This window comes from Lycorma delicatula, chromosome 6 (assembly GCF_047948215.1).
Source record: "Lycorma delicatula isolate Av1 chromosome 6, ASM4794821v1, whole genome shotgun sequence".
In the NCBI taxonomy this organism is placed as follows: Eukaryota; Metazoa; Arthropoda; class Insecta; order Hemiptera; family Fulgoridae; genus Lycorma; species Lycorma delicatula.
The window spans coordinates 44,851,874-44,866,259 of record NC_134460.1 but is presented as its reverse complement, the minus strand read 5'-3'; the positions used below and the strand labels follow the sequence as shown (position 1 = coordinate 44,866,259).

At 27.8% G+C, this 14,386-nt stretch overlaps 1 long non-coding RNA gene across 2 annotated transcripts in view; it reads right to left on the bottom strand.

The window, feature by feature from the left end:
• Positions 1-14,386, bottom strand: part of LOC142326627 (uncharacterized) — a 322,938-nt gene that overhangs the window by 137,894 nt on the left and 170,658 nt on the right. Inside the window, exon 1 of one of the 2 annotated variants that reach the window (XR_012756818.1) lies at positions 5,658-5,729. The exons of the other annotated variant lie outside the window; for it this stretch is intronic. This is a non-coding gene — a long non-coding RNA (uncharacterized LOC142326627). Of the gene's footprint in view, positions 1-5,657; positions 5,730-14,386 lie in introns of those variants that run through there. 2 annotated transcript variants of the gene reach the window in all.

Below are 14,386 nucleotides of genomic sequence, written 5' to 3'. Positions count from 1 at the left end.
CATAATTGTATATAAAGTATGTAACATTATGTCGTTGCGTAGTTTACAATACTCGTACTTAATTGTTACAGTCTAACGTAATATTCTTGCACGTGTATACGCATTTTTATAAAAAAAATAACTTTCATTTATGACATTTAATCTTTAAACTAATATTCTGTTTATTTAAAAATTACATAGTAATCTCTTTCATAAATTGAAATAATTTTAGTAGAATATAATTTTAAATATCAAAAATTCGAATTCTAATATTTTATTCTAGTTTTCAATCGTTCAATGATTGCAAGTTTTTAAATACATTTATTTTTTTAAACGGGATTAATATATGAATAAAAAATTAGTTATGATAATTACAATTCTTAGAATAAAAATATTTTCTTTTTGAAAAAACGATGTACTAATTTATTATCTAGATAATATTTTTTTTTAATTACCAAAGTAACGTGAAATGCCCAAAACAAATTCAAGAAAATAATTTTTAAATTATTAAAAGGAAAATAAGTTACATGAAAAAACTTTTTAAATATTACTTCACTAAAATGTGGTTCATCATATACACTTGGGCCAATTCAACAAGTAATTATTTGGGTGTCATATTTAACGCTGTTATTAATAGCGTTACTAGTGGCTGTGCATGTAACTTCTTTCATTTTTTGTTGTCAGTGGTAAACTGTTCGAGCTACTGTGCAGTATAGATTCGTTCATTGCAATTCTGTTTTTCTAAAATGGCTTATTCAATCGATGAAAGGATTATCTGAAAGGTTATTGCGTTCTAGATCCTTTCAAGAAACGATTCACGGAAAAATTTCCGAATGCCAGTATTCCAAGAAAGTACAGCATAAACGACTCGATCATAAAACTGACGTAGAACGTGGTGCGTTTCAAACGCAAAACGAAAGACGCAACCTTCCGTTAGTATTCTAGAGGTCATACACCATATTTAAAAGAATATTTACCGGTCTGCAAGAACCTATAGATAATTTATCACAACGAAAAGGTTTAATGAAGACATCTTGCCGTAAGATTTTTCATAATTTAAATTTGAAATGGTATCTTGCAACAAGATAAAGAATAGACAAACCCAAACACCTTAATTATTCTATTGGCTTCTTAAAAACCATTGACAGTAGACAGATAAACCCAATGTATGGTTTCATATACCTAGGCATGTTAACTCATCAACCGGGTTGGTGTAGTGGTGAACGCGTCTTCCGAAATCAGCTGATTTCGAAGTCGAGAGTTCCACCGTTCAAATCCTAGTAAAGGCACCACTTTTATACGGATATGAATACTAGATCGTGGATACCGGTGTTCTTTGGTGGTTGGGTTTCAATTAACCACACATCTCAGGAATGGTCGAACTGAGACTTTACAAGACTGCAATTCACTTACAATCATACATAACAACCTCTGAAGTAATACCTGAACGGTAATTCCCGGAGGCTAAACAGGTAAAAGAGAGAGAGAGTGTGAAAGAGAGGCATGTTAACTCGTACATCAGATATTTTGGATGAGTCACCAAATGTTTATGCGTCCACGATGAGAAAATCGGTATATAGTGTGCTGTTTCTGATAATCGTTCAGTCGAACCAATTTTTTTTGTTCGGACTGTCAGCGCAGAGTACATTTTACGGCTCTATCAGCTATGGGTGATTGCTTCCACGATACGATATTTTCTTTCGGGATTATTTGAAGGATAGAATTTATGAATCAAATCACCATAAATCGATCAACTGAAAGCGAACATTCAATATATAAAATCGGCTCTATTGACATTTAACTTCAAATGACTTTGTATGTGATCGATCAAGCACATCGCTAAAAAGGGCGCTCACTTCGAACATATTTGCTAAAAATATCATAAATATGTAAACTTTTGCTAATGTAAATGCACAATATAATTTTATTTACTACTTCAATTCATTCATAAAATGTTTCATGTCCCCAACTGTGTTTAGTCTGTAGCGATTTTAAGTTATTCACCAGCTATTATAACGTGTTTTTTCTAAAACCACTTAAAAACAATACATGTGGGGGCAACTGGGGAAAAAATCCTGGTTAAAAAGATATTTTGGGTTAAATATTCCAGTATTAGGAAAAATACTGGTTAAAATCTACTGAAATGAGTAGAAAATACACCGATGAAACCGTAAAATAGAAAAATCTCTGAAATTTTTGTAGTTCATTTACATGTAAATAACTATATTTCTTTATCTAGTTTGTCTACATAAAATCCGTTTAGTTCATTTATATTGTGGAGGGGGGGGGGAATCACGAACAGTGGTGAGAAAACTAGGATATATCGAAAAATTCAAAATGCTAACATCATATTTCAGCCTACAGAATACCTTCTTTATATATACAATTTAATATCTCCAGAAAAAATTTTAAATTAAATAACGCATTTATTAATTTAAAAAGGATGAAGAGATTATTTAACAACTTAAAAGAAAATCTCCAAAGATAAGTTGATAATGTGCATGTCTGTAAATTTAATATTTTTCTAATGGACTATAGTAGAAATGAAATGTAGTAGAAATGATAAACATGGACCACTGAATATAAAAGTAGGACAAGGAAAGGCTATGGAGGTAGAAAAATTTTGTTATTTGGGAAGTAGAATTACTAAAGATGGATGAAGCAGGAGAGATTAAAATGCCGAATAGTACAGGCTAAACGAGCTTTCAGTCAGGAATATAATTTGCGTACATCAAAAATTAATTTAAACGCCAGAAAAACATTTTTGAAAGTATATGTAGCTTTATACGGAAGTGAAACTTTGACGATCGGAGTACCTGAAAAGAAAAGATTAGAAGCTTTTGAAATGCTGCGCTATAGGAGAAAGTTAAAAATCAGATGGGTGAATAAAGTGACAAATGAAGAAGGTGTTGCGGCAAACTGATGTAGAAAGAAGGATTTGGAAAAATATAGTTAAAAGAAGAGACAGACTTATAGACTATATATTAAGGCATCCTGGAATATTGTAGGGACGTAGATGAGAAAAATTGTGCAGGCAAACACTGTTTGGAATATGTAAAACAAATTGTTTGAGATATGGGATGTAGGGGGTGGTATACCGAAATGAAACGACTAGCACTAGATAGGGAATCTTGGAGAATTGCATCAAACCACTGAAATGACTGAAAAAAAAAATGGTATATAATGAACATACAAAGTAAATAATGAGCATTCACAGAAAAAACAATAAACGCTAAGAAATTAAAACATTCAGTAACATCATATATCTTTGTCGGCGGTGGGGGGGTGGGGGGGTATTAGGCAGAATCGATCGAAAAGGAAATGATCGATTGTTGAATTTTATCGATTCATTTCAAAGATACAAGGAAGTGGAAAAAATAAATTTAAATCGTTTTTTTATTATGAAATAAAGTTCTAAAAATAGCAATTTCATCGGAAGCAAGATAAAATCATTCTTTATATAAATACATTCATAGCATCAGCATTATGAATAATTGTAGCTTCACGTAGTGGAAACAATTTTATTCAGCATCACATTTCATAATACGATTACTTTTTTAAAACAAAGTAATCAAAAACACAGTTTAGAGTATTAAAGTGACAGAATAAGTAGAGTTTTTTGTACGTAGAGCGGAATCGAATTTTAAAAATAACATGTATAAAGCATCAAAGGAATAACTGATAATATCTTAAGATTTAAAAAGAAACGAAATAATTACATAAAAAATTTTAACACGTAATTGAAGGCGACATATTCCTTAAAGTATAATACAAATAAATGAATGAACGATAAACTACAGTTAAGGAATTAAAGAACCATTTCTTGTTTTTTCTTTAACAAACTTGTTAATTATCTTGTCGAAGTTATAAGAAGCAGAAAAAGCTGACATTGCAGCCAACATACAAGTGTCTTCATTACAACAGGATGCGGACATATATAACAGAAATGTCAGCAAAATGTTACTTTTAAAATGCATAACCCTACACAATCATTGTTTTCATAATCTGTAGTTTTTAATCAAATAAACCGATTTAAAACGAAAAAAAATCAACTGCATTATTACAGGTCTAGAACTGATAATCTAATAAAGGTAGATCTTTAATCATTTTAAATGAACAATTGTTCGGTAATAAAATCGAAACCCTCACATAAAAAAACTACGCTTATGTTTAAAAACCGTTCCAGTTTTTAATAATTTATACAATATATTAAGAACTTTCACCATCAAAAACATATCGATAGTATCATGAAAAATCAATCTACGATTAATTAAACAAAATTCAACTAATTACGTGAAATATTTATAATTAATACAGCGGTTTATGTTAACAATTCATGAAAAAAATCCTTGTGAATGGCTAATAATTACGTAGAAGCATGAAAATATTCTGTACTTGAATAACGAGTACAATAATCGTACTCCAACAAATTTTACTAATATAAAATATATGAAATCGTATGTATAAATAAAACATTTGAAATCTGAATTAACAGATCTTTAAAACGATAAAAACAACTATAACATTTTAATAAATTTAGTTTTTCATGAAATGAAATGATTTTAATAATTAAAGAATAACAGATCAATTAAGAAAAAAAAGAAAAGAATTAAAATGATAAAAACGGTCGTCCATTTTAAAAAAAAATAAATAAATATTTCCCCTTCTACTTTTAAAGCACTTTAAAATTTAAATAACAGGCTGCAAATATTACAATACATACATCATTACAATACGACGCGATTGTACAAGTACTGAATTTTTATTTAATATAGTTTGTTCCTTCCCTCCTCATCAATTAACAGTGAATATTAATATTGCATTACATAAAAATATATTAGGATTTAAGTTAATAAATTTAAGAATGTTTAAAATATAGATAATAAAAAAAAAATACGAAAAAAATTATTTTTCATTTCTATGCACAAAAGAGAAAAAAAATAATAAACCGATTAAATATCAGACTGCATTAGATAACAATTACTTATGTAACGCAATACTTATTTTATTAAAAATTACAAGATTAAATTAAATGGCATGTAATTTAAAAAATTAATTATCTCAACATACAATGTATGCACTGCAATTTACATTTTAAATAACACACAATAAAAATAATTATAAAGATAAAGGTTTGATGAAACTTTCTAGCATATATAGATATGCTATATATATATATATATATATATATATATATATATACACACACACACACACACACTATATATATATATATATATATATATATATATATATATATGTACACACATTTTAATTAATACAAAGAAATATCAAATTCGTTTGCCTAAGTTTTCATATGAGAAAATATATCAAGAGAAAGGAGGGGGGACGATTATAAGCTAACGCAGACAAAGGAAAACAGCAATCCAGCGATAAATTAAAACGCGCAATTATCGTCGGCTAGTCTGTTAAAACCCAGGACACCCTCGTCCCGCTCCCGCCACGCTAACTGGTAGAAGAGATCTTGAGAGGAGCCAATGGGAGGTTCAGACCTGTGTCAAGCAGCAGCACTTGTATCTTATAAAACTTAAGATCGCATATTTTAAGCTTAACTAAACGATAGTAACATCAGATCTACCTTTTTAACGCTAAATATAATTTATATAGATAACAATTAATATTATTAATTAAATATTAATAACAAAGATATAAATTACCTCGGTTGTGGACTGCAAGATTAGCGACAAGAGGAACAAACGCAAAATCCAAAGCGACGCAGTCGACTACTGATAGTGGCATGCTAGGAGGAGACGCCAGCTTCGGCGATGGAGGGGTTCGCGATCGCTTCTCATTGGTCGACCGGCCTCCCTCCGCTCCCACGCGACCTTCGCGTCGCCGAAGATATTGCCAAAAATATTATATCTACAGCCTCTGAAATCATTGCAGGCTCGGCGCCGAGAGGGTCTGATTAGGTGCACAGTGCGGCGTGCAAGATAAACTATAAGCGCCCCCAGCGGACGATCGCGAACTTACAATATTATAACACTTCCATCTGTATCTCTTTCATCCGCTAAATGTATGTTAACTGCAACCCGACGAGTTAAGTGTTTCCCAGGCGATTGACTCCCACAACATATAAGAATGTTGCATTCTTTCTTTTTTTTTTTTAACGTAATTATAGATATTGTTTCTTCATGCAGCATTGTAAAAATATAGTGAAAAGATACATCTATAATTTTTCATTATCAAATAAAAGTTTTTGTTAACGTGTACCGGATGTGACTCAATTTTATCGATATAAACGCATAGTTTATAATTGCATAAAGTTATGTAATAAATTTCACCTAAATGTAAAACAAAAACTACTAATAATGTAAAATTAACAATCAAACCTTAAATTCTTTAAAACGAATTCAAAAAATAATACTGTTAATTCATTTTAAATTATTAAAGTAATGGTAAAAATATGTAGGTAAAACTTCCAATCAAAAATTTCAGTAGTTTATTTCTTTTCTTTTAACATAACATTTTAAACTTGTTATTTTCTTTACGCTAAAGACCGCATGTTAAAAATGGGGATTCTAGAATTAAATAATATCTTTAGCATTTTTCCAGATGAAAAAATAGTTAAATAATCTCAATTTTTTTAAAAGAAAATTAAATTGTTACGAGTGTATTTCAAAGTTAATATAAAATATATTTTTAAAAAACCCAATATTTACATTTAATTCATGGAAATAGAATTATTTTAAAATAGATAGCAACTAGATAAACTGTACTGGAGTAGAGTAATAAGAACAATAACCGACTCACAAAGAGGATTTTTGATTTGGAAACGTCTCAATCAGGAAAACCAGTCGGCATCATGAAATAAAAAAGGACCTAAGACGAGCAGTGATCAACGGGGAAACGATGGGAGAAAGAGGAAAAGTTAGAAACAAAATTACGAACACGAAATTTGAAGTAAAAGAAAAGAAGAAAATAGGAGCAAAGTGGACAGAACAAAGGAAACAGGAATATAGTCCAAGAATGAAGAGATTATGGGAAGAGAAAAAGAGAAGAAAACAACTTTGGATCGCATATTCATGAAGTATTCACGTTCAAACATTTCCTTAAGGGAAAAATGAATAATAATGATATAATAGTTAAAGATTGACGTACGTATACGTAAGTCATTATTTCAATACTTTTGTCCTTGCCAAAAGTTTTGAAATAACCCTCTTTTCAAGAGGGTTCTTCAACAATCCAAAGATATGAAATATAATACATAATCAACGCAACTACAGAAATTATTAAAATTAAAGACGCATACCTTTTTTTACGGTTAAAATAAAAAAAGGAACTTTTCATAATCTAAAAAGAAATTTTAAAAATCAGATTTGTTTTTGTTTAAAATGTTGTACATATTAAATTAAAAAATATTTTTATCTGAAATAAGATAATATTTAAAATAAATAAGAATATTCCTTACTGTTAATAAGTAAGGAAAAATTCAAATATCTATAAAATACGGTGAAGATAAAAAAAAACACTTTCACTGATATTCTGAATAATCACTATTTTAAATGAACGAAAGGATTTTATGAGTTTTTTCGTACATAAATAGCGTAATTAACCTCTCTCAAGAAAACAACCATAACACGAAAAATTAAAATCAATAGAAAAATAAAACAAAAAAACGATAAGAAAAATTAAAAAAAAACATGGTGGGGAGAAAATTTTGATAGATAATATAGAAATAATGGTAGACAACAAAATATATATTATAAATATAATAAAAAGAACTACGGTAGCAGTTCAGAATTTAAAATACTTTTGTTACATAATGTTATGTATTATAATAAGAGGGTGGATGACGTATCGCAAAAACCCAATTCCAACGAAACGTTAATAATAATTATAATAATAGAACCATCAGTTCTAATATCTATTTACAGTAATAAGTTTTTTTTTTACAATACAAAATTTAAATTTAGTTAAAAGATGGAAGTTACAATCCAAAATTACTTCATCTATTCTATTAAGAATATATTAATGCTTACAAAGAATTTCATCGAGAAACTCGTCGATTTAAAAATAATTATTTAACATTATATAAACGATTAAAAAAATAATAATGTACGAAAAGAGTATATTTAGTTAAGATTACAATGCCTTTACTAAGAAAACAAATTCAATCTCTAACAGACCAGAAAACAGAACTATATTCGCGTTAACACAGAATAACACCTCGATCTATAAGAAAGGATGGTATTATAGTTCCGTTGATATTTTTATAAATTATCAATCAATCTAAATGAGTTTTCTACTAATTCATTTAAAAATTAAACTAAATGGTTATACATCAATTAGCTTTTAAAAAGTATTTTATTCAATTGCTGGAATATAAAAATGATCATTCTTCTGGTACGATCTATGTCATGTTTTATTAATTATTTATTTAAACAAAATATTTAATAATTTATATTTCTTTAAATAAATTCAAACTCATAAACTGTTTTTTTAAGAAATAAAAGAAGAAAAAAAACGTGCATATTCCACAACTAGTATATTTCCTAAAATGGAACCTTAAGTAAATCGTTTGATAATAAACTCATGATGACAAGGGGTTCTAAGGAATTCCCATAATAAGTCAATCCGTATCAAAAGTTATCAGTAAGCAATGTTCTTAAAGTTCATTAGTAAAAGGATATATCTGCCTTCACTTCAAGTCCGCAAAAACAAATAATAACCAAGAATCAAACAAATAATCAAGCTATAGCGAGCCGATACAAAATTATAGATATCGACAACAACAATACCATAAACAAAAAAAGTAAAGAAGTAAACAAAAATAACAGCACTTAGCGATAGTAATTGGAATAGCTACTGGGAAAGTAACTGGATTTAGCGATAGTAACTGGAAACTGTCACTCACTAGCCCCTAAGTCAAGCCGTATGGAAACGTTTCAACCTTCAGACGTCCTCGTTATTTCATAAATGAAACAACCATTACTGAAGTGGTATATTCAATAATTAAACGATTCGAAGAGTATTTTATAATTAAAAAGCAATTAAATAATAATGTTTAAGTAAATGAAAATAATAGTTATGTATTGTTGAAAGAACCAAAGAAGAAAAAATGGATCAAATAAAACACCAGTGAAGCATTTTAACAGATGATTTAAAAACTAAAAAGTAAGTAACTAAAAATCAGACGGTATTTCATACAATGTATGAATGAAACAAACAGACAGTTGTGATATGTAAAATGAAGTTTACAAATGTGCTACTACTTGATTTAAAAATATAATCACGAAGAAAAAGAGACAAAAAAGGCTAAAAACATTTGAAGTATACGAGTGGAAAAGAGAGATTAGAGAAAATTACGAGGACAGAAAAAGTATAAATGACGTATAGATGAATAGAAAAACTAAATCAGAACAATACAAAGTAAGAAGCAGAATTTATTAGGATACGTAATGAAAGGAAAAGGGTTGATTAAAACAGTGCTAAAAAATACGTAAGTAGATGTCAATTAGAAAGAAAATGAAAACAGTAAAGAATCCAGAGGATCGAAAAAGAATGTGAGCTATTATAAACTCAAAAGCGTAGCTGAAAACAGAAGAAAATGAATGTGGACAAGGAATAAGGGACCTGTTTCACAGCAAATATAATGTTTACCATTTATAAGAAATTATATGATATAATATTCATTTTTGGCTAGAAGGGACAAAAATTAATAAAATAATAAATTAAACGAAGTTAATTGCTAGATTTCATTAACAGAGATATATTTTATACTTAAACGACTACTTTAATACTTCCCTATAGAAACATCTTTTAGAGAAAATAATAATAAAAGGATATTTAAAAAATCCTTTTCGGCAACGCTGGACGGCGGAGGTAGATTTCACCGATGCTAAGTAGAGGAAAAAAAGATTTCCACCTTAAAGTTAGAAAATCTTTAAATTTACTCAATACGACAATGGTTGTATGTGAAAAAAGTTTCACATGTTTAGTATACAAGCCCCATCTTCTTACAATTCCAGCAAGATTTTGGTCATCCCTTGCCGTAACGGTTGGTTACAAAATTGTTTCACATAAACGTTTTAGGTAATGTTTAGAGAACTAACTTTAAATCGATTCTATAGTATGCATATTAAGAGGTATGATTCTTTTGTCCTCGAAATCCCATTTTTTCCACTCCTTGAGCCCACTGGTTGGTGATATCAAAAAAATTTATTTCTAAAGTTTTACGCCCTTATCCAAAGAATAGTATGAACTTTAAACGAATTCTATATTTTACTTAATACGAAAGTTATAGCGATATTTTGTTTTTTCGAAAAAAAACCCCAATTCCACTCCCATGGTTCTATTTTTCCTGGTAACGAACTCCACCGAGATTTTGCGTCGTTATATTTTATGTATCAATTTTAAAGTTATTGGAGGAAAATTACGGCAGGTATCGTGTCCACTAGATAGAGAAATATATATAGATATATGTATATATAAACTTTTGAACTGACGGTGGTTTTGGAGTCAGGGGGATATCAAACGCGAAGATATGACGAAATTTTCTGGAAGTCGAATCATGGTACCCATTACAATAGGTAGCTTTCTTATGAAAGCTACCTGAAATTAAAATACCCTTTTTTTAAACATTTGTTATTCTAAAAACTTAAAAACTAAATCAGAACAATACAAAGTAAGAAGCAGAATCGATTAAGATACGTAATGAAAGGAAAAGGGTTGATTAAAACAGTGTTAAAAAATACGTTAGTAGATGTCCATTAGAAAGTGAAAACAGTAAAGAATCCAGAGGATCGAAAAAGAATGTTATATGTTATATGTGTGTGTGTGTGTGAGTGTTGTTCCACCTTTTTAAGCTAATCATTCAAAAAAGAATTTCAGGTTGGTTGTAAAATCAACTCGTATATTTTACAATTCGATCACACTGAGAGCTGCTGAAGTTTATCTATCTTTAAAAAATCTAATTTAAAATAAATATGTTAAAAAACTAAAAACAAAAAAATCTTAAAATTCAATTTTTTCCCCTAAACTATAAAATAATAAAAAATAAAAAAATGAAATAAAAATAAATAGATTTCGTTAACATAAAATGATAGATATTTAAAATGTGAAAAGAATAGTACATTTTTTTTTCTTTGTTTCCTTACATTTTTATCAGGTATATCTCCATCTAACGTAAATGTTAGAAATGAAAATTTTTTGAATGCACGATCTATAACCTAATAAATATTTTTAATTTTTACAAATATTTCATTTCTCCAGTTTCCATACATTAATAAATTAGCTTTTAATTTTTTTAAAGACACCATATTTTAAAATATATATATATATACATATAAATGCGAAATTTTGCCGGCTTGTTTGCATCAGCATCGCGTGAAAGTTAATAGACAGATTGCTTCCAAATTTTCAGGATACATTTATATTTTCCCAAGGAATGTTTTACGCTGTAGATCGAGACCCTAGCTCCGTTGGGGTGAAGTTGCGAATTACAGTTATTTATTAAAGAATTAAAGATTAATCCTATTAAATTATATTTCTCTCACCGTGGCAACAGAAATAATCTAGTTCTTTTTTCTTTAATGAATATCTGTAAAAATTTTATATTCACACTACTACAGATAGTAATATTTTGTCTTTTGTAATTTAGTTTTTTCTCAAGTATTTGTAAAGTCTGTATAATTTCTTCTTCGTCGTTTTCTCTTCTCTGTTCTTTTTTAGTACATAACGTCCCCTTTCTTTATTCATTTTTCTTCACCTTCCTTCCATGTAGTTTTCTCAATTATTTTCATTGCAATACGCTTTAATACCATAAACACATTATATATACATCATATACATAAATAAATGTAAAAATTTCTCAGAACCATGAGGATAACGAACATGTCAAGGGGCGTAGCCCCCTGCTAGACGGTCGGGTGAAAGAAACGATTCCTGACCGGAATACATGTATGAATAAACACAATATGAAATAAGTTTTCGATTGTAAATAATTTAGAATTTTTTTAAATTCTAAATTTTGATTTTCAAGAAAAATATTTTAAAATATACATTTTTTGTTTTGTTCTGCAATCCTTTAGCTCCAGTATAGCGATTGGTTCAAATATGGAGTACATAAAAACAAGCAATCTTAACCTATATAAAATAAATAATAATGAACTCATGCATTTTAATAAAATTTTGTATTGTTAAAATGATTAAATAGGTCACTAAACTTATCAATTTTAAATCTACCACTGAAAACATCATGAATATTTTTTTTCCACTTTTTATTGTAAAACCTCTATAAAAAAATTACTAAAGTCATACATTCACGTAAATTTATTTAAAAAAATAATAATACGTTTAAAAAATTATCTCACTATGAAATTATTTTGATCAAAAAAATGATAATTGCTAAAAAGCAATCTACTATAACATTATCGATTCTTGTATGAAGGATTCGTTTAGACGAAATAGTGCGAATTTAAATATTTTTGTATTTTTTTAAGTACACTTTTACACGTTACAACTTAAATATACAAATCTTGATTATAAATATTTGCGAACAGAGGAAGAAATTACATAAAATTTTAAATAAAAGATCAAAATAAGAATTTTAATAATGGCGAATTCTTAACCATAAATTTATACGTATAATAAAAAAAAACTAAATTCGGTATCTCTAATATAAATAACAGCTGCACAGAATGAATATATCGATATAACTAAAATTAAAAGTTATCGATAAGTGTTTGAGAGTTATCAAAATAATGGACAATCGTAATACATAACTTTCATTACTAAATCTTTATTCCTAACGTCTACGTTGTAATCTCTTCAATTAGTGAACAATAAGCAACCCTCCTCCCCATGACCCTAATGAGATCAGGATGATATGTATGACGTGCAAATGAAGTGTAATCTTGTACAGACTAAGGCCAACCATTCCTGAGCTGTGTGGTTAATTGAATCCCAACCACCAAAGTATACCTACTTTGTATCTATTTGTTTGTTTGTCAAGCATTCAAGTCCGTTTAAAAGCAAAAAGGTTTTACTAGGATTTGAACCTTCGACTTCGAAAATCTACTGTTAAAGTAGTGATTCTCTACGATGACGAGTTTAAAACTAGACCAGCCTGGTGGACAATCATTAAACAGCATACAGAAATAATCATAGAAACTAAGTTAATCCTGCTTATAACATCTAAAAATTGATTTTAATGCAATTTATTTTGATTTTAATACTGTTTAAAGAACCGAATATTTAAAAGAAAATATACATTTTATTAATCGTAGATTACAATATATATAAAAAAAATTTTCAGTTCTTACTTAACTGAGCCTTTTTTCGGGTAGTTCTCATGTTATAACAAGTTATAATTTGAAAGAAATATTGTCTAAGCCAACTAAATGCAATAATAAAAAATATTTCGAAACAGTTCTCATAATCCTAAATCATTAAAAATCAAAAATATATTTTGTGTTTAAAAAATTTTAAATTCTAATAATAATAATAAATATGCTTTTACCATTTAATGTGAAATTAAAAGTTAAATTTAATAAGAAAAAAGAATGAATGGAAATTGGGTAATTAACATTAAAATTTGTATACGATTAAAAGCATTCATTAATTTAAATTTAAATGTTTTGCAGGTTTACGTGAACAAAAAAAACGTAATTGGTCGTTATTTACAAAAACTAATTATCACTTATTGCTTAATATTATTATTCCTTTCTCTTTTCTTTACGTTAATTACTTTCGCAAAGATCTTTAGTTGTATAAAAGTTTTACGTATATCAAGAACTTTTATATAACTTCATACTTTCTGACAAAAGTTAAATACCCGTTATAGTGCTTAATATGAAAAAATATTAAAAGAATATAATATTATGTTCGTGATTAGTATTTATCTATAAATACTTGATTTTCGAACTTATATTTTCCTGATGAGATTAAATTTGCTAAACTACTCCTTTTTTTTATTATTTTTACATTTTAGAGATTTTTAAAATAAAGTTACTGCTTTTTTTAAAAAGACGAAATGGAAAAAACGCTGTTTCTTAAAATGCTTAAATTTTAGTAGACGATTTAACTATTTTTTCTTTATGTTTTATAATATTTTTATAGATAAATAAATAACTCCAGTTACTAATTCCAGTGAAATTAATTTAAAATAAAAAGCTACCCCTTATAAAATAGATAAATAGATTTAAAACAATGAGTATATTATATTAAATCAATGATAATATAAAGTATTTTTTTTTAAAAAAGAAAGAAAAATTTGATCAATTCTTTCTTCCTTTCTAGGTTATTTTTTTTAAATCTAAATTTTGAAAGAACTTTTCAAATAATTTCTTTTTTCTTTTACCACATTATTAAAATATGAAACAAAATTACCAAACTTTTTAATGCAAGAAATTTTCAAAATGTATAAAATTAAATAATCTCTGTT